At 44.2% G+C, this 24,387-nt stretch overlaps 1 protein-coding gene across 2 annotated transcripts in view; it reads right to left on the bottom strand.

Annotated features, from left to right (window-relative positions):
* Positions 1-21,503, bottom strand: part of LOC139382356 (signal-induced proliferation-associated 1-like protein 3) — a 104,991-nt gene extending 83,488 nt beyond the window's left edge. For both annotated transcript variants that reach the window (XM_071126335.1, XM_071126333.1), the window contains exon 1: positions 21,306-21,503. The gene's annotated coding sequence lies outside the window, so the exon portion shown is untranslated. The remainder of the gene's footprint in view (positions 1-21,305) is intronic.
* Between the last annotated feature and the right edge of the window lie 2,884 nt (positions 21,504-24,387).

Here is a 24,387-nt window from a genome sequence, read left to right as displayed (position 1 = left end):
CTGACGGAAGAAGTACAACTGTAAGAACACCAGCGGACACACACCAGCCTAATTGATTCCCGGGAGTAAATAAGGCTGAGGTTCAACCACATAAGGGTTCAATCTTTGCAGTGGGAGAATTGCAGTCATTTTTGGCCGTGACGCAGACACGCACAAAACTATAAAACATTACACGGTTTCCACGGGCGTATAGGTGGGAGAAGCATTTGGCTCAGGCCTGCCCTTCTGATCGCCTCAGATGGGCAAGGTGATCATTACTTGCGGCCTGACAAGCACGCCCAGGCAGAGGAAGGGGCTGCAGTGGAGAGGTTCCCTTCAAAGCATCTCTGACACGTGTAGTTTACGAGACTGGCTGGTCTCTTTATGTTGCCGTGGAAACCGAGACACATTTTTACCACCACACCCTATATCCTTCACTCGCAAACTCTCCCCTCCATTGCTTCCTCTACACCTCCTTGACTCTGCTGTACAGACTCTTTACATCCTTCACTCTCTCGGGCAGCCAGCTGGGTAGAGTGAGTGAGTGAGTGAGTGAGTGAGTGAGTGAGTGAGTGAGTGAGTGAGTGAGAGAGAGAGAGACAAACATACTGCCCAGGGCTCAATGGGTGGCCGTTGCCCAAGCAAGCGGTTTGCCGTTGGTGTGTCGCATTTAAATAGCAGCAGCTCACGACGCAAACATTTTACCCACACACACATTCATGTACACAGGAAAACCTGTGAGAGCTGTCAACGAATGCAATCAAAAACCCACCCACCCACTCACCAATTAGAGCTGTGGTTAGCATCAAGTGTTCTAGAAATGCAGACCTGGAGAACATTAGGAACAGGTGTCACATCTCAGGCGGAGAGTAGCAAGAGTGGATCTCTCTCACACACACACTCTCTCTCTGTCTCTCTCACACACACACACACACACACTCTGTGTCTCTCTGTCTCTCACACACACACACACACTCTGTGTCTCTCTCTCTCTCACACACTCTGTTTCTCTCTCTCTCACACACTCTGTGTTTCTCTCTCTCTCACACACTCTGTTTCTCTCTCTCTCACACACTCTGTGTTTCTCTCTCTCTCACACACTCTGTGTTTCTCTCTCTCACTCACTCTGTGTTTCTCTCTCTCACACACTGTGTTTCTCTCTCACACACTGTGTTTCTCTCTCTCACACACACTCTCTCTCTCTCACACACACTCTGTCTCTCTCTCTCTCTCTCTCTCACACACACACTCTCTGTGTTTCTCTCTCACACACACACTCTCTCTGTGTCACACTCTCTCGCTCTGTCTCTCACACACACACACACACTCTGTGTCTCTCTGTCTCTCACACACACACACACACTCTCTCTCTCTCTCTCTCTCTCTCTCACTCACTCTGTGTCTCTCTCTCTCTCTCACACACACACACTCTCTGTGTCTCTCTCTCACACTCTCTGTGTCTCTCTCTCTCACACACACACACACACTCTCTCTCTCTGTAGGTCTTGATGCGGCCCTTTCCAGAGGAAGGGTGACAGCTGCCACAAGGGGACAGTACACTAGAGAGAAAAGCCTCACGTTGGGAAAAGAATGAAAGAAAATCCATCTCTCACTCCCATTTCTCTCTCAAAAGACATTTGCCAGTTTGTTTGTTCTCACGCCAGAAGGCAGGCACTCACAAAAGCCAATATTGACTGTGGGCAGGCTGGGCTCAGCCTCTGTACTGCTAGACCACATCACCTTGGACTCCAACTCAAAAGGCTGGATCCAGTGTCCAAAGCCACAGTGCAACCACTCCAGCCTGTTACTCTGTGGAGAACAAAAATCACTGCTTATGGCAAGACAGCTCCAAATCCTTTTAGGTTAACTGTGAGTTCCGTGTTTCTTTAAATAGAGACAGCCCCGGGTGTTGGCAGCAAGGTGAAAATTCCAAAGAGACTAATCCCGATTCAGTCCTTGCAGAGCTAGGGTTAGGGCGGTTGGGGAAGATCTGAATTTGGTCATTAGTTCTAGGTATGGTGAAGCTGCCATGGCATAGAGACCCCTAGGTGAGATGGTAATAGGGTCTGTCTGGACAGTCCATCCCTGAGGTAGCCAGCACCAGGCCATCTGTCTTGCCAACAGAGCCATGCTGTGCCATCCCAACATGGAGCGACAGACAGGGCGATGACGCAGGTCCCAATACGACGCGGCCCATACGCTAACTTAGCTCGGCTCAGTGTTACAAATTGGTGTAAGAAGTCGTCGGAGGAGACGTTGCTGTAAATGCTGACAAAAAGTTCACGCCTGCCCGATCCCCTTTCAGCCTGTAGAATGCTATGCTGTCCACCGTGCTCTCTCTCCCCAAGCCCCACTTTCAAAAACAGACTTTTGGCATGAACAAACAACTTCGCCAAGGCTCTCACACAAGCAGGGCAACCCGCCTTTGCACCAGTAAACCTCGCCCTTGTTCCCCAGTCTCTTTCTCCCGGTCTTTCCCTCTCTACCGTCAGATTACCCCTGTTACGTGCTCCTCATTAGCCTCGGTGGGAGCGGAGGGGAGAGGAAGGCTGAGAGATCGACGTGGAGAAAGAGAGCGCGATATGGAGCACGTCCCGGGGCTGCTCGGGAAAACAGGGGCGACCCGAATTCCGGCGTGACTCTGCAGAGGAGCCGTGCGGCGCCACGCCGAGACGTAAAACCCACAGTGACGGGCCCTTGCTACTGAATCGCCCCTCCAAGCCTCTGCTCCCTTCCATCAGACCTCCACTGATGTGTGAGCACCCCACACTCACAATGTCAGATTGGGCTATCGACGCTGGGTTGGGTAGGCTAGTGTCTTTGGCAATAATCATAGGCCGTCCTAACAATGCGCGCGCGGTTCAGTTCGTGCACGGCACTACCACTCATTACCCTGCCAACCGTCTACATAGAAGGAAAGAAAAAGACAGAATGCAAAAGAACGTTGTGGAACGAGCATGTATTCATTAACTGTGAGCCCAGCACGGCGAGGAAAACAGACACACAGTGGGAGAAACCAATGAAGAGACGAGGCTGGGGCTCCATGCGGTATACTGGCTCCCAGGGCAGATGCCAGCCCTGCAGGGACCAGGGTAAATAAACATGTCTGCCTGCCCGTTTGTGTAGAAGAACCAACGGGGGGAGGCTCACTCCAAAACCACCTCGGGGCTCTTCGCTAGCTTGTTGACGACAAGGAAATAACCAGACAAGCTGTGCACATAGCGCGTTTACGAACACGCCTCACAAACACGGCCGCAAACAAACGCACACAAACTCGAAAAGGAAGTTGGACTAGAGCACGATCGGTAAGCAAAAACCCATTGGCTTGAGGATTAAAAGCACTAAGCTAGGCGTTTTGGCAGGAGCCCTCCTCTGTGTCTGCCAGGCCTTACCCCGAGAGTCCAGTGAAGCAGCGCGACTACAGGGGGCCCCGGTTTTTCGATTCATTAGGTGTAACGACACCTATACACACACTTTGACACACACATGCAGAGAGAAGCACAGAAAAAACATGGCCACAACTGCCTTGCACCCAGGTGTTACGGGTTTTACTAGGGCCTGCTCTTCCTCGCTCACACCTACCCTAAATGTGTGAAAGCTGGGGCCGGGCTGGCCCAGTGGAGACCTTCACCCTCCCCAGTCTGCCTGTTCCCAGTCCCAGGGACCAGAGTTATGCTAACTGTGTACCGTTCAACTTGTGTGTCGTCATCACTCGGTACACACTCTGTGCCCATGCAGCTCCCAATGCAAAACACACACACAGTACAGACAGACACACCCACTTAGTCCCTCACACATGTGTCTTCAAAGACTGTTACACAACACAGACACACAGACATCTCCCCTGCTGTTGCTAAAACAGCTTGGCAACATACACTGTAACTGTAGTGCTGCTTCACAGCTGCCTTGGTTGTCCGAAACCCCTGAGCACAGAGCAGCAGTCTGGGCTTGCCTGCCAAAGCAAGGCAAACCGAGTGCAGTAGCACTATTGAGACTGAACGGAATCACTAGAAGAAGAAAAACACACTTTACAAACGGAATCTATAACGAGATATGAAGAATGCAGCATGGGCATTAAAACCAAGCAAACGGGGCTAAAAAGCACTCCCCGTGGTACAGCACAGCTTTACCATCGTTACACACGCAGACATACAAACGAGGCCTAGTGCACACACACACACACACACACCACTCCCTTGTCCTGGCCAGGTGAACAGAGGCAGGTGGTGAGCTGAGGTCTATTCAGACAGTGATATATAGGCAGTCTTTGGTGAAAGATACCAGGAGCAAGGTGTGGCTATTTCCAATGCAGAGGAGCACTCTGTGTGTGTGTGTGTGTGTGTGTGTGTGTGTGTGTGTGTGTGTGTGTGTGTGTGTGTGTGTGCGTGTACTTCTAGCTTTGTATGCTCTTACAAAGCCCTTCTCTGACAGGCTAATGTAGAGACAGAACTCCCACCCAGAGCTGTCAACACCCACCCTTCAGTGTCCAAGGGTCGATGCCCCTTTAAAATGAAACTCTCCTCTCTGCAGCATGTGTTTCTAATACAGAGCAGCCACGATTACTGATGTCTGCTTGTTGATTCTAAACTCACAGCATCAAAGGGAAGGTCTCCCCCCCCTCCAGAGCCATCTCAGGCATCTCTGAAATGGAATTCGGTCAGTAATGGCCCGGTAAAGGTGTGTCCCTCTGACGCAATAAACCCGCTCGTTTAGCCAAGGGTAGTATGGTGTGAGCCTACGGCCTGGTGGTGCCGCATTCATGAGCACACGACCATGCACTTGCAAAGACACAGGTACACGTCCCACTGAACAGACAACAGCATGTAGCCTGACCTCAGTGAAACCATTTGTCTAATGAGTGAGAAAAGGAGAGTGAAGAGGGGGGGGGGGCTAGAGAAAACAAGAGAAAGACACTGCCTAGAGGCTCCCCGTGTGGATGCCAACATTCCAGTAAAATCCAGACATGGGAACCACTGGAAAAACACAACAGAGTGAGTGTGTGTGTGTGTGTGTGTGTGTGTGTGTGTTAATGTGTCCAAGGGTTTGCAAAAGAGAGAACTGCATGAAAGTAAATGTGAATGCACGCAGGTGTGTGCGAGTTTTAGGTGTCTGTGTAGAGTGAATTCATGCAACTTTGAGAGGGCAAAGCGGAGAGGCTCATGCCTAAGTGGCGAGGACGCTGGGTGTAGGTCTGTAGCGGTGACCGTATTACCACCACACTGGCGATCATGAAGGCAGTCAAATTCCACGTGACCGTTTAGTCACGGTAATTAGGCTTCTCCCAGCTCTTGATGCTGCTGCCTGGTACGCAGGGCTCCATTGTCCCTCTCAGCTCTCTGACATCAATGCAAATGTAATCGAAAAATGTATCTAACACTTCATGAGAGCCCATGAGATCATGTTGCACAACATTTCTATAGGCTATGCGATTGCACAAGAAAACAGCGTGGTGGGATCCTCCTCTTTTTAGTAGAGGCCATCAGCTTTCTATAGGTTAGGCCTACTATATTTACATTCTTTTTTTAGGGTGCATTACAGCCACACAAAGGGAATGCCACCGTGAAATTCTCGGCTCATCAAGCACTTGTCAAATTGTGAATGAGAGACTGATGTAGTGTGTACAGCCTGCGGAAAAAACTAAGCACAGCCCATTAAGCAACGGTTTTTAAATCATCAGAGTCACGTCACTCAGAATTACAATGTATTAAAAATCAAAACATATATACGCAACGTTTTTATAACAACTAAAGTTACATTAACAACTCTAAATTAAGCATATAGAAATACCTATTTCTTGTTAACCGCTCAACACAGAATAGCCGCATCCCTCAAATCGGTTGGAGAAAATATCCGTTATTTTATTCTGCTTTGTTCAATTGTATCAGGGATGCAAACTGCTGAGGGCCCAAAAAGGTGACACTTTTTTTTTTTGCACTGAAACATGCAAAAAATCCCTGCTGGGGGGAAACTAATTACACAACAAAGAATATGATATTGCAGTTAGCCATGACAGCCTTTATAATAGAACGCTTGTGACCACACATAAATATTACACATGGGAAAAAAAAGTAGAAATAGAATTTGCTCTATTATAGTGGCCACTTTTGACATCGATCAAGTGCACACGTCTACATGTGGAAAAATAACATTCACGGAGTACAACCCCCCCCTCCCCCCCCTCCCTCACTCACACATGTGTTACTGTCAACTTCAACACAACTAAAACACTATGTTTGGGCTACACTGCACATGTTTACATTGTACACTTTCTGCCTGTGGACATCTGTTCTACAATGTGCCAGCAAAAGTGAGAAAGAGGGGAAAGTGTGTGGTGTTCCTTCCACATCTATAGTGGCATCCAGTTTAAGTCAGGCCCAGCTCCAGCTACACTTGATCCCTGAATCCACTTGTCTACCAAGCAACGCCTCATTGTCACCTAATTCTCTCATTCTGAAAATGAACTAAATGTTTTCACAGTATGTGGTTAACAGAGCGTGGTTAGCTCGTTGGCTAGTTCACATTTCACACAGATTGCCAGGGTCAAGTAAGCAACCAACGTGTTATAACTTGAGGAGCGGCAAGGGGTCGTATACCGGTAAATAATATAGCGGATTGATTAAGTTACTAACGTTAGCTCATCTGATGTTGTGACGTTAGCTAGATCACGCTAGCTGCCTGACTTTACTAGCCAGCTAATTTTCACACCATAAACTCAATTACTTGATCAGATGAGTTGTTGTTGCTCAACATTTCTCTGGCTAGCTAACGGAGAATTCGATCCAGCTAGCTGCTGTAACTGACCAGATGCCTTTCCATAGCGCGTCCTGATGCTGCAACTAGTAAGTAAGTTGATCGTCTCTTCTTTCTTTTAAATCGCTGGCTGCATTGCGTTCTACTGTTAAGTGAACGATTGATTGGCTGAGCCTTGGATACAGCCAGTATTTCTCCAAACGCGCATCACTCGTTCACTTACAGCCAGTAGTGATCCAACCCCCCCATCGGATCGACACGAATCACGTAGAACACCTATTTTGGATTCAAAACGGCAAATTACACCTGAAAAGGTGACTAGTTTACGTCCCTGTTGTATTCTTCATACTATAAAATAATGCCATGGAATTCTAAGTAAATCTTGTCTGCTGAACGAACTAGTGTAGCCCACAGCCATTTGGCATAGCCAGATCAGGACAACTCAGAGTATGCTATTCTGTCCTTCTGAAACAGACTACATTTTCTTCACATCATGCTTTAGATCGGTCTAAAATAGATACTGGATTTATTGTGAAGGTGTAGGCTATATTACATGGATGTATTAGACATTTTAAAATGCAGATGTTCCAAAGGTCTGCATCGGTGGCGTGTAGGCTGTGTGTGGACGCCAGGGGAGGCTAAATGTGTTTGTTATTAATGGTCAATTAACGCGAGACCGCTGAAGAAACGTTGTGACCAGCCACATCCCTAGCTGAGTGTTTGTGATTCTGTAAGTGGGCCAAGCCCGCTTTATTTAGGGGTGGAGTAATGGAAGTGACCTTCAGAGTGTGTGTGTCACCTGGTTACTGTGATAGACAATACATGCTCTGTGTTTGTCCGTGTCCTGTCCTCACCCTTTTCAGAGTGCTCCCATTCAGCCCGATGGGAGGGGAGCCACTGAATTGCCCTGCTAAACCATGCACACACCCTCTCCCTCTCAGGAGAAGAACAGGGAAAGGACAACAGCACATTTCCTCCACTCACGCATTCATTCTAGCCGCTCACTTCTTCCTCTAGGGGTTCATTCACACTCTCCTCCTCCAATGTGTCTTTCATGTCAACAGTTACTATAGTTCATTTTGGTTTATTTGGCAAACTTTATTTGCGAAATTATAAAGCACCCCATTTGTGGCCCAAGTCCAGCTTCTGTGACAGCATTCACAATGTTCCTTGCATTGTCTGTTGTGACAGGGATTGTTATGTTGGGCCTCTAAAGTGGAGGAGGACTTCACGGGTCCAAAAAGTCAGACACATTCCGAAATGGACCTGGGGCTTTCCCACCCGGATCCGATATACACTAGAGACCCGTTCTGAACGGACCCGAGGATAACTAGACCAGTTCCGTATAGATCTGGTCAGATCCAGACCCGGTCAAGTCAGAGTGAGGGAAGCAGCAGAAGTCAATTTGTAAGCTACTTTGTTAACCAGAGCTGATAAATCACCGGGGCGAGACGCTCTAACAGGCAGAAAGGCGTGGCCTTGCGCTGTGTGTACTGTGAGTGAGTGACACGAGGTGGAGGGAGGAGAGACAGAGACGGCAACCAACCATAGACTAACTTCTAGCTTGTTATAGGTTGGTAATTTATCATCCAACATGATTACGTACACGACATGGCCCGAAGTATGTGGACACCTGCTCGTCAAACAAGACATTCCTTTTCTGCTATAAAAGCCTCCACTCTCCTGGGAAGGCTTTCCACTTGATGTTGGAACTTGCTTCCATTCAGCCACAAGCATTAGTGAGGTCGAGCACGGATGTTGGGCGATTAGGCCTGGCTCGCAGTCGGTGTTCCAACCCCAAAGGTGTTCGATGGGGTTGAGGCGATTCCACACCAATCTCGACAAACCATTTCTGTATGGACCTCACTTTGTGTATGGGGGCATTGTCATGCGGAAACAGGAAAGGGCCTTCCCCAAACTGTTGCCACAAAGTTGGAAGCACAGAATTGTCTAGAATATCATTGTATGCTGTAGCGTTAAGATTTTCCTAGTCAGAACCATCAAAAAAAAGTCCCGACCGTTATTCCTCGTCCACCAAACTTTACAGTTGGCACTACGCATTCGAGCAGGTAGTATTCTCCTGGCATCCGCCAAGCCCAGATTCGTCCACCGGACGGCCAAACAGTGAAGCGTGATTCATCACTCCAGAGAACGAGTTTCCACTGCTCCAGAGTCCGATGGCTGCGAGCTTTACAGAACTCCAGCTGGCGCTTGGTATTGTGCATGGTGATCTTAGGCTTGTGGGCGGCTACTCGGCCATGGAAACCCATTTCATGACATTCACGACGAACGTTGCTTTCAGAGGCAGTTTGGAACTCTGTAGTGAGTGTTGCAACCCAGGGCAGAATTTTTTACACACTACACTCTGCTGCCCCGTTCTGTGAGCTTGTGTGGCCTACCACTTCATGGCTGGGCGTTGTTCCTAGACATTTCCACTTCACAATAACAGCACTTACAGTTGACCGGGGCAGCTCTAGCAGGGCAGAAATTGGACGAACGGACCATCCTATGATGGTGCCATGTTGAAAGTCACTGAGCTCTTCAGTAAGGCCATTCTACTGCCAATGTTTATCTATGGAGATTGCATGGCTGTGTGCTATACACCCGAGAAGCTAGTTAGCTAAGCTATTTGAGGCTGCCTGCGCTTTCTACCAGTCCTACAGTTACCAATAACAACATCTCGATTCAGATTATTAAAGTAGCAGCCTAATTGGCTCTTGGTCGCTGTAGCATGTCCTTCTCCTTTAACTTTAACTCCATCTTCGAGGCACTATCAATGTAGTGCCGCTTTGATTGGCCAACAACAACAACAAGCTACACGCGCCACTCCGCATACGCTATTCTCAGAGCAGCGGCGACATACTGCTCGTGTTTTATCCACAACTCTCTGTCCATCGCGGTTGTAATCTACTACGGAGTCAAAATGTTCCCAAACTGGAGAGTTAAACGATGATGGAGGACCCTCCTATTCTGATTTATCAACCCCCCCCCCCCCCCCCCCCATCGTACAAAACTAGTTCCCGGCTGCGCCTCGCAAAAGGATAGTTTGAAATGTGCCATTTAAGATTAGAATTTTGATTACAACATGTGTATAGGCTGTAGTTGTTTTAACGGAATAACCTACAGTGTTTTTGCAGATCATTTGCAATGGCATAGAACGCAGCGTAGGTATAGCTTATAGGACTAGTGTATTTTTTTGATGACTTTTGATGTATTCATTCAGGTTCACAGTGTGGACCCGAACCGAGGTCCCCGTTTAGTACGAATACGTGTACCGTTACACCCTTACTGTAGGGGCCGGTTTGGCCTCTGGGCTGGCTCGGTTTGGCCTCTGGGCTGGCTCGGTTTGGCCTCTGGGCTGGCTCGGTTTGGCCTCTGGGCTGGCTCGGTTTGGCCTCTGGGCTGGCTACAGACATCCTTTTACACCTCCTTTCATCCGCCCTCCTCTCCGTCCCGCCACCTCTCTGTCTGGGTTTATTAGCCAATCTATCTCTCCCACGATGATAACAGGGTCTACTGTTCTAGAGGGAAAAAAACACAACTTCCCTCACGCCATCACTCTCAGGCCCACTCCTAGGGGACAAGGAATAAAAAGGTGTCAACAGTGCACAATTATTTCTCTCTTTCTCTCATACACATATTCACAGACATTTGTCATCATTAGTGTACCGCCACTGGCCCAGAGAGACATGCACACACACACACACACATCATTAGGAGAGACAACAGCCCCACCCGCCGAAACAACAAACAGCCTGCGTCTCTCTCAGAAACACCCCCTTCTCTTCCTGAACATACTATATAGTATAACCACATAGCCTTTGCAGCAGCACCATCACACCAAATCGGATTTCGAAATGGGGAGGAAAAAATGCACACACTGGTACAGTACCATAAAATCTGTCCAAATGGCATTCGTGGAATGACCACATGCTACACCCACTTCACATTAAAACAATGACTCTACAGTGGAGACAGAATCGGAACTGTGGGGAGGTGGACTGGACTGCACAAACGCATACAGGGTGGGAGGGACGTTCGCATGCCTCCAGACACATTCCAGAGCAAAAGAGAGAGGGAGAGTGAAAATAGAGAATGAAGGGGGGGGGTGACTGGCCAGCTCCAAAACGGAAACATCCTCAGAGACAGAGGAAGTGGAATTAAGCAAATGACCACAGCTTTCCTGGTGTTGTTGGGTTGTACCCATTCATCCTTTCCAAAATGTTATCAATGCATACTTAAAAACGTTGCTTGAACCATAAATGGAATAGTTGAGGATGTCTTTTATTATATCCTGACCAGGTGGATTCTAGTCATGCCTACTGTCTGATTCATAGCGACAGTCATCGCCCTGACCACACAGACCAGTACACACTCACTTACTTCCCTGAGCGCACTCACTTCCTGTCCTCAAGCCGGACCTCCACTCACACAATGGGAAGGGCCAGGGCAAGCAAGAGCCAAACAACTCATCTCCCAATGAAACACAGATGGTACCGAGCAAAGATCAGATGTCCCGCTGCCCTCTCTTCATCCAGTGAGCAAACCAGCATGCAAACACAGACACACACACACACGTCACTTCAACACTCCTGAACACAATCACGTGCAGCTCCATCATACGCTGCCAGTCATTCACTCAAGTAACCTGGGTCGAAGCAGCTTTGCACTTCTCGGAGCTCTACCAATGAGTGACAACATGGTGATCCCGACCATGTGTGGGGGGCGTACAAGTCTAACGTCGACCCCTCCTCAACACATAAAAGAGAGAGAGAATCCGCTGTTTCCTTTTCCCTTTATCCAGGAATTCCTCCTCTATAGAACATTTCACTCTCTGCGTGACAGGGCTCTTTGTGGAAGTCCCCTCGCATCTTAACTCGCACACTGCCCTGTCCATTACGGCTCCATGTGCACGAACACGGTTTGAGAGAGAGCTAGAGAACGGGTGAAATAAAGACAGGTAGGCTTGCTAGCGCTTCTCGTGGAAACAGAAGAGGCAAATACAGAAGACAATAAGAACGTGAGGAACAACAAATCAAGGGGGGCCTCAGTTGCACCCACATATCCCAAGGGGTTGGGGAAATGCTTTGCCAGGGGATCTGCATGCGTGATTTGCTCATCTACCTGTTCTATTGATTCAGCACAGCATCGGTTTCGAAATGTGAATGACCTAATTAGAACCAAGGAGGGTATAAGGGGTCAGAAATCAATTCATGTTAAAAACAGCACACCAGCAAGGGCATTTTAGCTTGACATTTGTTATTCCAGGCCTGGGCTTATAGCCTTCTCTGACCGAGTCACTCCTACATGTTTGGCCTTGACTACAGCGTGAGAACTCTGAGATGACCTCAAGGAGGCAGACCTATTCTTTCATGTGGCTCTTGGGGTGTGAAGATGTTTTCCTTAGTCTTACCGTATCTAACCTAACAACACAGGGGGTCGCGTTAATGCAGAATTCAGATTTTTTTTCCTGCGCAGAAATGTCTTGCTGTTTTTCCTAAAAATGCTTCTTATTTCAATATCTGCTCAAATTAATTTTGTGCTTCAGTTGCCTTTTCTGCGCCCTTGAGAATTCACTAAGGGGTACTCGATCAGCAGACAGCGCTCCGACTAATGTGTCGTTTTCTTTTGTTTGGTACTTTTCTCTGTGTTGCCTACTTTTCCTCGGGGAAAATGAAAGATTGAAGGGAAATGTCATATGTACCGTCTCCAGCACCAGCCCAACATCAACATATGTGGAAATGGCACGATTCTATGTTTTGTAGAGAAAGATACGTGCTTTCAATGACGTCAACCAATTAGCAGGCAACGCCTACTCGCAATTGGTCAAAATCACAGCAAATCATACGACGTCATTGGAAACCCTTCTCTACGACTAAACCTTAGAAACGTACCATTTTCACATATGTTGATGTTGGGGTGGTGCTGGAGATGATGAATATGAAGTAGAACAATTCTGAAGCAAAACATTAGGAAATGTATCGGACTCTGTTTTTTTGCATCAAAAAAAAAAGACCTTGCTTTTTCATGAGTTAATTTACTGGTGTAAGTGCTGCACTTCTGTTGTCATCTGATGAACAACGCTATTTTCTGCCGAATGCGTTGCACTAATAATACACTACATGACCAAGCGAATGTGGACACCTGCTCGTCGAACACCTCATTCCAAAATCATGGGGATTAATATTTATTTATTTTACCTTTATTTAACTAGGCAAGTCAGTTAAGAACAAATTCTTACTTTCAATGACGGCCTAGGAACAGTGGGTTAACTGCCTGTTCAGGGGCAGAATGACAGATTGTACCTTGTCAGCTCTGGGGTTTGAACTTGCAACCTTCCGGTTATTAGTCCAACGCTCTAACCACTAGGCTACCCTGCCGCCCCATATACACAGTTTGCGCTCCCTTTGCTGCTATAACAGCCTCTGCTCTTTTGGGAAGATTTTCCACTAGATGTTGGAATACCACGGAGACTCCCATTCAGCCACAAGAGCGTTAGTGAGGTCGGGCACTGATGTTAGAAGATTAGACCAGGGTCGCAGTCTGCATTCATACCAACGGTGTTCTATGGGCTTGATGTCAGGGCTCGTGCAGGCCAGTCAATTTCTTCCACACCAATCTAAAAAAAATACAGTTCTATATGGGCATCGCTTTTTTCACGGGGGCATTGCCATGCTGAAACAGGAAAAGGCCTTTCCCAAAACTGTTGCCACAAAGTTGGAAGCACAGAATCATCTCTAGAATGTCATTGCATGCTATAGCATTAAGATATCCCACTGGAACTAAGGGGCCTAGCCCAAACCATGAAAAACAGCTCCAGAACATTACTCCTCATCCACCAAACTTTACAGTTAGCACTAAGTATTCTGGCAGGTAGCATTGTCCTGGCATCCGCCAAACCCAGATTCTTTCATCGGACTGCCAGATGGTGAAGCATGATTTCACCGCCCCCAGAGAATGTGTTTCCACTGCTCCAGAGTCCAATGGCGGGGAGCTTTACACCCCTCTAGCCAACGCTTGGCATTGTGCATGGTGATCTTAGACTTGTGTGCTCCAGAAAAACAGTTATAGTGCTGACGTTGCTTCCAGGGACAGTTTGGAACTCGGTAGTGAGTGTGCAACCGAGGACAGGCGATTTGTACGCGCTACGTGCTTCAGCACCCGGCGATCCCGTTCTGTGAGTTTGTCTGGACTCCCAATTTGCTGCTGAGCCATTGTTGCTCCTAGACGTTTCCACTTCACAATAACAGCATAACTGGGGCAGATCTATCAGGGCAGAAATTATACAAACGGACCTGTTGGAAAGGCGGCATCCTATGACAGTGCCACGTTAAAAGTCACTGAGCTCTTCAGTAGGGCTATCCTACTGTCAATGTTTGTCTATGGAGATTGCATGGTGGTGTGCTCGATTTTATATATCTGTCAGCAACTTGTGTGGCTGAAATAGCCAAGACCACTAATTTGAAGGGGTGTACACATACTTATGTATATAGAGTGTATTTTCTGTGAAAAACTATAGCTGCATACCCCTGATCACTCTATTGAAGAAAAGAACTTGACTTTCAATATAATTAAAGTCATTAAAACTTGTTTTTCAACCACTCCACAAATGTCTCATTAACAAACTATGGTTTTGGCAAGTCAGTTAGCACATCTACTTTGTTCATGATAAGTAGTTTTTCCAACAATTGTTTACAGACAGATTATTTCACTTATAATTCACTGTATCACAATTCCAGTGGGTCAGAAGTTAACATACACTAAGTTGACTGTGCCTTTAAACAGCTTGGAAAGTTACAGAAAATGATGGCTTTAGAATCTTCTGATAGGCTAATTGACATCATTTGAGTCAATTGGAGGTGTAGCTGTGGATGTATTTCAAGGCCTACCTTCAAACTCAGCGCCTCTTTGCTTGACATCATGGGAAAATCAAAAGAAATCAGCCAAGACCTCAGTGAAAAAAATTGTAGACCTTGACAAGTCTGGTTCATCCTTGGGAGCAATTTCCAAACGCCTGAAGGGACCACGTTCATTTGTACAAACAATAATACGTAAGTATTAACATCATGGGACCACGCAGCCGTCATACTGCTCAGGAAGGAGACGCGTTCTGTCTCCTAGAGATGAACGTACTTTGGTGCGAAATGTGCAAATCAATCCCAGAACAACAGCAAAGGACCTTGGGAAGATGCTGGAGGAAACAGGTACAAAAGTATCTATATCCACAGTAAAACGAGTCCTATATCGACATAACCTGAAAGGTTCGCTCAGCAAGGAAGAAGCCACTGCTCCAAACCACCAGAAAAAAGCCAGACTAAGGTTTACAACTGCACATGGTACAAAGCTCGTACTTTTCAGAGAAAAGTCCTCTGGTCTGATGAAACAAAAATAGAACTGCTTGGCCATAATGACCATCGTTATGTTGGGAGGAAAAAGGGGGAGGCTTGGAAGCCGAAGAACACCCTCCCACCCGTGAAGCACAGGGGTGGCAGCATCATGTTGTGGGGGTGCTTTGCTGCAGGAGGAGCTGGTGCACTTCACAAAATAGATGGCATCATGAGGGAGGAAAATTGTGGATTTATTGTAGAAACATCTCAAGACATCAGTCAGGTAGTTAAAGCTTGGTCGCAAATGGGTCCAAATGGACAATGACCCCAAACACACTTCCAAAGTTGTGGCAAAATGGCTTAAGGACAACAAAGTCAAGGTATTGAGTGGCCATCAGAAAGCCCTGTCCTCAATCCTATAGAAACAATGTGGACACAACTGAAAAAGCGTGTGCGAGCAAGAAGGCCTACAAACCTGACTCAGTTACACCAGCTCTGTCAGGAGGAATGGGCCAAAATTCACCCAACTTATTATGGGAAGCTTGTGGGAAGGCTACCCGAAACGTTTGACCCAAGTTAAACCATATAAAAGAAATACTACCGAATAGTAATTGAGTGTATGTAAACTTCTGACCCACTGGGAATGTGATGAAAGAAATAAAAGCTCCACTGTTATTCTGACATTTCACATTCTTAAAAAAAAGTGGTGATCCTAACTGACCTAAGACAGGGAATTTTTACTAGGATTAGTGAAAAACTGAGTTTAAATGTATTTGGTTAAGGTGTATGTAAACTTCCGACTTCAACGGTTGTACAAGCCTATGGGAAAGAGTAGTTTTGGCCATGACGAAGGTCACTTACTGTATACAGCCTTATGGCTGGGGCCAAAATTGTGTGTGTGGATGGCTAGTCGAATGGATCTGCACGGGTTTATACGACACCTCCAGCAGAATTTTATTCTGACATCTGCTATGGGCTAGGGCATCTCGAAGATTTTCCATACACTGGACTGATGGCAGATTTTAGGAACGGAATGTAATTGGGCCGGTCTGTTGCTCAGAGGGAGTTTTCTATAAGGCCTGCCTAGTGCGAGCTACATTGTAATGAGACGCTTCTGCCATGGATCCGAACGCGGATCCGGTGGCATTTCTTAGTAACCCTGGAGCCAGGCATTATTTGGAGGGGTAGATTGTGGATTTTGCTCAATGAGAAAGTTTATTTTTTGAACATAGGATCAATGTTGATCACAGTTGTTTCTTGTTGAAGAGGTAGCAGCTAACATTAGCTTGCTATAGCTTGCTATTGTCTTCCTCTGTTTTGTAATGACTTTGTGGCTATTTCTTTCTAGTTGGCAAAATAAGTGAGCAAGATTTTGTTTGTGTACTGCCATAGGTCACTAACATTGCCAACTCACTGGTATGGGCTAGTAAATATCCTAAACCTAGCCAGCTACACAGCGATAGCTGCAAGCTAAAACCAGGGAGAGAGGGAGGAACGAATTCACATTCTGCTTCATCTACTACTTCTGGCTTGCTAATGTTGACAACCCTTAGCCTTGGTATATTGGCCATATACCACACTCACTCGGGCCTTATTGCTTAATTATTTGAATGCACAGAGATACCGTGACGAGTTCCTGAGGCCCAATGTCGTGCCATTCATCCACCGCCATCACCTCATGTTTCAGCATGATAATGCACGGCCCCATGTCACAAGGATCTGTACACAATTTCTGGATGCTGAAAATGTCCCAGTTCTTCCATGGCCTGCATACTCACCAGACATGTCACCCATTGAGAATGTTTGGGATGCTCTGGATCGACGTCTACGACAGCGTGTCCCAGTTCCCGCCAAAATCCAGCAACTTTGCACAGTCATTGAAGAGGAATGGGACAACATTCCACAGGCCACAATCAACAGCCTGACCAACTATTTGCGAAGGAAATGTGTCACACTGCATGAGGCAAAGGTGGTCACACCAGATACCAGATGGTTTTCTGATCCACGCCCCTACCCTTTTTTGAAGGTATTTGTGACCAACAGATGCATATCTGTATTCCCATTCATGTGAAATCCATAGATTAGGGCCTAATGAATTTATTTAAATAGACTGATTTCCTTATATGAACTGTAACTCAGTCAAATCTTTAAAATTATTACATGGTGCATTTATATTTTGGCTCAGTATACATAAATATCTGTTAGGGTCCACAATCTGCTACATGGACTTGTGGAGTTGCAGGAAATTGGTAAAAAAAAGAAAATCAATAAAATTCAGCCTCTCCGCCCACCCATTGCTAAACACCCTACCACACCCACCACCTAAGCCCCCTTTCATGCAGAAAAACCTCTGTTGTAGAGACGTATAGCCCTAACAGCAACCTTACTAAGTCCTATAACTCTGTTTAAAAGCTTTGTGGACAGTGGGACATTTCTCCCTCTCTCAGTGCAGGGAGGACACTGTTCTGTGGCGAGGAAGGTCTACTCAACATCTGTGTTTATCCTCCAGCTAAAACCAACAGGCTATATTTACCCCAGTCAAACAGGCCTGGGGAAAGCCTGCAGGGGAATAACCACTGGGTCTGGGAGAAGTGCTCGCTCTCCCTCCCTATCCGAAAAGTGAATCTATAAAACACCTCGGGGGCTCGTGCCTGAGGGAGTGAGGAGAGGGGGATGATGTTTTATGACAGTAAAGGAGCCATAAAGTAGATCCTAATTTTAACGAACATCCTGCTCCTTTTTTCTATAACTCAAACTGTTGAAACTGTCATACATGCTGAGTCACAGACGGGCTTCAAGGGACGGCCAATACTTCAAAAGAGATTCTGTGAGCAACACCGGTGCAGGTGGGTTAATGCCGATTGCATACCGTGTATTTATATTGTAAGATCACAACATCAATCGCAGATAAACACTTTATTTATTTACTCTGGATGTAAGCGATATGTGCTCAAATCAACAACGACAAAAGAAAAAAATGCACAAACGTACGATGCTCTCTCCAGCATGATGAGGGCCAGATGGTATCCCTAGCCCGAGGCTTGCTTCCTCCTCTCGGAGCTGTGATGCTACACTAATGAGCATGATGGATCAGTCTGTCTGTCTGCCGCATCTTATGTGACGCCGTGCAGTTCTATTAACCTTTATTTAACCAGGACGTCCCCAGGGGTCAGGGAGAAACCTGGCAAGAAACAGTATAGATCTAAAAATGACAAAACAGAGGGAGGACTACCCGTGTGGTGGTTATTAAGACTCAAACTGTGCTGTTGGAATAGCTGAAACGGAAAAATACTAAGTGGAAGATAAAGAAATCAAATCGATAGGGCTTGTGTAGTCTACTTTTAGAGAAGACACCCGACACTCAAGCCATGTTCATTTCATTTGATGAAAATTGTTTTAACTCAACAGCTGAGTAACATGCTGACCCCACCGCTCGCGTCGGGGGGCGTGAGGGTTGCAAAAATACATTCACACATACATGTTATTCAATCATTGCAGCGACAGCGAGCGTCTGCATGGCTAGGCGTTAAAATAGAAGTTGGTTCTATTTGACGCTTGATGCGCTGCAAGTCCTGCCTCTCAAATTTCCTTATAGGTTTTTAGGAGCATATACCCACGTGGGTGATTGAAAGGTGAACTGACATCCACACTCCTGTCGGTTGTAGTAATGCACCGTAGAGTTGGTTACCAACCGCCATATAAAAGTCCAAAAAGGAAAAAGAAGCATGTAGGAAGGAGGAGAGATGACGAGAAACAAATGAGGTTTCTAGTTTTATCTGTGGATGAATTGTCGGAGTAGAGGACCTTGTGCATTTCAGGCAAAATAACAACCCAATGTTTATATCTCAGGACAAACTAGCTAGCAACACCAGGACTATCAACAGCAAGCTAGCTAAATTGCCTTAAATGTTTAATGCTTTTCGGCCTGTGAATATAATTGGTTCAGAGTTTGTTTTGATATTTCAACCAGCGTGTCCTGACCGCTTCTGGTGTGGGTGAACAAAAATAAACATGTGAGCATTGCCGGTTTGGTCAGCATGTAAGAGTGTACCCTTGAGAACCAGTTGAATCATTGGTCTTTATCTTCAACAACAACAAAAAAAACACATGAGTTCGATGAGTCATCAATGAGAGGGGTGCGTGAATCATTAGGTTTACAGGTTAGAATGCAACTGGGGTCACCCAGTCTTTCTACTTTATTTATAATGTAAGCCTAATCATAGAGACAGCAAGAAACTACGGCATATTCATCAAGATCATTTTGAACGGTTCCTCATGGAACTACATTGGGAAGCACTACTACGGGGTCCCAAGTAACCACAGAGAATTAACATAATAAATATAACATTTTGTTCAACCAAAACATGCTGCTTTTACATTATTATAATTTTTTAAAGTTAAGCTTTTCTCTCCAGAGGTGATTTAAGTCACTAATTATTTTAAAGCCGTACAGAAATGTTATCTTTGAAAGGCAATTAAGGCAGCATACAGTAGCCTATATGAAACGGACTAAACCAAAATATAACTATCAAATTTAGCAATTCAACAACAATAACTAGACATCTAAATAAATATCCCAAAGCATGTAAATGGCATAATATCACTTCTAAGTTCAGGTTTTGATTCAAGAACTTTAGTCAAAATATTTTCACAGCACAGAATGAAGAAATAAAATAGTACTAAAATGTGTATTGGTTAGTTTCAACACTGTTGTGAGACATTGATAGAAATTCCCTGATGGAAATTATCCAAAAACGAAGTGTCTCAATTAAAACACTATCGTTCAGTGATAGGCACCTGTAAAGTTGAAGCAGTAGGGATGAATGAGGGGATCTGAAGTTGGAATTAGAGGCACCTGGTCGTGGTTAATCAACTTTAACTGTGGTATTCAGAACTTCACAAGCACGCATTGCCTTTCTAATGTAATTTCCTTCAAATTGAGTGAATAGGCCCCCGAGGAAACTGCAGGCGTGATTAGTGTAACATTAATGAGCTGATCTGAAACACTCTGTTCTCAGAAAGCAGGGAAGTTAGTGGACTTGACCTTTTCTCGCCGGTACTGACATTATCGTTATTCTATTAGTCACGGAGAGAAAGCAACCAAAATAAATTGTTAAGCACCGTCATATCTATGCTGCCCTCTGCATGAAAGGTCTATCCTAATATTTGATGTGTTATTTCCTGCGGCATTCAGTGCACAGGCATTTGGACTAATATACGACATGTAGACGTTGCACCCCCCAGGTGGCAGGCACAACTGACCTTAACATGTCACAATGACAGCTGATCAGCATTGACACTAATGTGTGCAAACAGGTCAGCATGGCTTGCAAATATTGGTGAACTTTGGAGGTTTAAGTTTCTATGATTGAATGAAAGATGATTGATTGAATGAAAATCAGTAAGACCACTTATGAGGGCTTTAGTTAATAAAATGATCTAGCTAGTTAGCATGCTAGCCAGAGTCACCCATTCTAGGCACAACCACTTTCAGTGACCTAGTTAGTTAACTAGCTCGTTCGTAAGATTTTACCCACGAATCACACAACACCAAAACATTTTTGTCGTAGGCTGCCAAACACGAAACGTATAAACTACCCAACACAAATCCCCTAAAGAAAACAGTGTGTTTTGTAGGCAATTCAATCAAAACAAAAATGAACCCACATTAGCAACTTTCTACTGCAGCACTTTTCAAAATTCTAAGGTCGATCAAACTAGGCTTGGTTTACATTCCCAAATGTTGCGTTTCACTTAAGGAGACGATTGTTCCATTGTCTGGAACTTGTCAGTTTACCACAGCCGCTTGGCCTTTACAAGTGTGATTAAATCAAGTAGAGAAAGTACAAACCCGGAGTATGCGAAAATTACTATGCGCCTGCGTATTGGAAAGACGGCGGACCAGGAAGGATCTGGCTTTTTTTTTTAGTTAATAAAACATGATTTCTGAGGCCGATGTACCGTGTTTTTAACTAGTTAACGGATTAATATGGGTCTAGGTGAGACGTATATCCCCTGCGTGTTTGGAAAGGTGCAACGATGATTCAAAAAAAGAACCCGTGGTATGCAAGTTGTTGGCTGCATAGCAGGAATGAAGTTATAGCTCTCCGCTGGCCAGTTGCAAGCAGTGAGCAATGGTAGCGAAACGTTTACCCCGCTAGCCGACTCGCCACTTTTCAATGTTTGTTGAGGAGCCCGAACTATTACTCAAAACTACTTTTGAAATACGACTTGGGAGTGTTTTCTTACCTCTCGACGTTCTCGCACTTTCGACGAACTTATATCCCGTTAGAAATCCCCAATCCGAGGGGAAACATTGATCGAACAATATAGTGGACTGATTGTTTCTATCTCGCTCGCAAACGTTGCCAGGAATGCCCTCTCGGGAGTCCGATCACACAAGCCAGGCGAAACCACCGCGCTGCGCTTAGCAAACGATCTCACGCCGCAATGCGCCTGTGCGAGCATGGTTGTTGTAGTACCGATAGTAACATGTGAAGGGCAGTGTTCTACAACCATAACATAGACGCGTTAGTAATGTTCATTGCAAAAAACATGCAATAAGTGCTGTTGCAGCAATGTCTCGAAGAAACAACAGCGCTGCTCAGAAATAGGCAGTTGTGTTTTTGTGGTATAACAGTACCTAGCTACATTTGCCTGTAAATCATTTCGCATCACGTTCATTGTCTATTTGGGGTTGTTGGTTATAGAGTTGGAGCCTACTTATTAGTTAATAGCGCAACCTTGTGGCAGTCGATTATAATCAAAGCATTTTTACACGTAAACACAAATAGTGGCATACAGCGTTTGGCTATTTTATTTTGGACATGATCTGAAAACACAAATCCCATCCTCTCCACTTTATATGCCTGCCAACCACTGTGACGCAAAGGTGTCGTTTTACTATTAAGCTGCATTACATTATTGCCACGTCATAATACGCCAATTTTTCAAGGAAATATAATAATGTAGTCTGATTTTATATAGATTTTTATTTATATACTTTTTCTTAAATATATATCTTTTTTAATTCATAATACAAAATTATCAACAACTTTACATCGCAACATCAAACATGTCTAACAAAACAAAACACAGTTATAAACTTTAAAGTTTTTATGAAGGTATAAAAATAAAAAATAAAAAAAATACTAAATACATACAAAAAATAAAATACTTAAATGATAATAAATAAAAACAATTATAGTGCAATTGTATTCACTCGGAATCTCATTATAATGATTCAGGAAGATGTTATTGTTTTTGTTATTCACTGGGGATGATTCAGATGATTCAGTTCAATCAAAAATATTAGTAATTTTGGTATAGAATTCTGGAATTTTTGTTTGTGTATAATGTATTTAGTATAAAGTATTTAAAAAAATTACAATCATTTCAAGGGTCTTGTTATCATTGCAATATTATAGCCTTCATGTCAAAAATATGGGTAGTGTTCAAAATGGTAAATAATATTCTGCAAGGTTTCCCCAAAATTATATCACAGATTTACATTCATAGAACAAGTGAGTAAGATTTGTCCTGTCTTTTTCACAGAAAACGCAGATATCGTCAATAGCCACAAATTTGGACAACATAGAATTACATGGATATATCTTATGTAAAGTGCACTTCCTTAAATTGGTTTGGTATACAATGTTTGTAAGGCATCAACCAAGCCAGACAACATCAGGAATAAGCATGTTCCATACTTTTTTTCCTCTAGGCGTAAGTTGGTTCCATGAATGGAAAATTTGTCTTATGTATTTATTACAAAAAGGATTTCTCAAGTTAAGCCCACGCCTTCCAAACTGAGTTCTGGAGAAGCTCTGTGATCATCACCAAAGCTAAGATGAGTTTTCATTAGTGTAGTTAGACCACTGGGAATGGCTTTGATCACTTAAATAAACTCTCTGAAAGGTATTGGAAACCCATCCAAAGTAGAAATGGTTCATATGCAAGAATATTACCCCTCTTCTCAAAAACATCAACAACAATTTATTTATTTATTTTAAATTTTACCTTTATTTTACTAGGCAAGTCAGTTATGATTTATTCCTTACAGTTATGTCTGAATTATTTCACAAAAGAGCTTTATGTGGGGAAAATTGTGCAGGAAACATATTTTCCAGGCCATTAAAGCTTATTGGTGAAACCTAGCCAATTTAGTGGGTTTATCTTTCAGGAATATAATTACATTTCAGTAAAAATGGAAGACATCCCAACTTATTAAACACATTGTTTGGAATGAAAGACCAAACGAATTCAGTATTGACCAAACATCTTTTCAACCAATTGATCTTGAAAGTGTTATTTATGTCACAAAATCCAACACTTCCAGACCGCCTTCACCTCTTTTATTAGAGAGGACTGACTTGTTTTTGAAGTCAAGTCTTGTTGATCTCTTTACAGGTAGAGGGATTTACACATAAAGATAATGAGGGGTACACAAAGCGAGACAGTCCCTCTGCCTTGGACAGAATCACTCTCCCAAGTATAGAAAGATCCCTTTGTAGCCAATTATTCAATATATTCTTGGTTTTCTTAATGATAGGAGAGAAATTCATATGTTGTCTGACTTTTTTTTGGTTTTTTTTGACAGATATATTCCTAAATATTTAACACAGTCCTTTACAGGAATATTTTCTATTTCATTATCATCAGAGTCATATAAACATAAGATTTCATATTTAGAAACATTCAGTTTTAATAGAGAGTGCAGTGATAGCATTAAGGGCATGGGCGACGACCTGGTCTTTGTCTTTAAAAAAAAGAGTAGTATCATCAGCCAATTGGGAAATTTGTATTTCTTTGTTAAAAATGATTAAGCCGTTGATTTCCATTATTCAGAATATCTAGAGATAGAAGTTCCACAACCAAAATTAATACAAAGGGTGAAATTGGGCATCCCTGTCATTCACTTCTGTTGATACGGAATATTTTGGATGTATTAAGATTTAGTAACACAGAACTATTTATATCTTTGTAAAACATGTGAATGACTTTGATAAAATGTTCACCGAAACCAAAAAGTTTAAGAGACCGAAAGAGAAATTAATGTTCAATTGTGTCAAAGGCTTTACAGAAGTCCAAAAATAAGACAACAACATATGAGTAAATTGCATCTGACTAATCTAGAAGGTCCAAGACTAAACAAATGTTAGAGCTTATGTGACGGCCCTTCATAAATCCTGTTTGAGTCTAATTTATAATGGTATCTATTCCTTTCTTTAATCTTTTGGCATTTACCAGAAAGATTATCAGGCTTCAGAATCAGTGAAATAAGTGGAGACCATTTACCCATTTTCAATGCAATCTTGAAACGTATTAAAAA

Source organism: Oncorhynchus clarkii, chromosome 24 (genome assembly GCF_045791955.1).
Source record: "Oncorhynchus clarkii lewisi isolate Uvic-CL-2024 chromosome 24, UVic_Ocla_1.0, whole genome shotgun sequence".
NCBI lineage: Eukaryota > Metazoa > Chordata > Actinopteri > Salmoniformes > Salmonidae > Oncorhynchus > Oncorhynchus clarkii.
The sequence above is the reverse complement of the archived record's forward strand: the minus strand, read 5'-3'. Positions and strand labels throughout refer to the sequence as shown.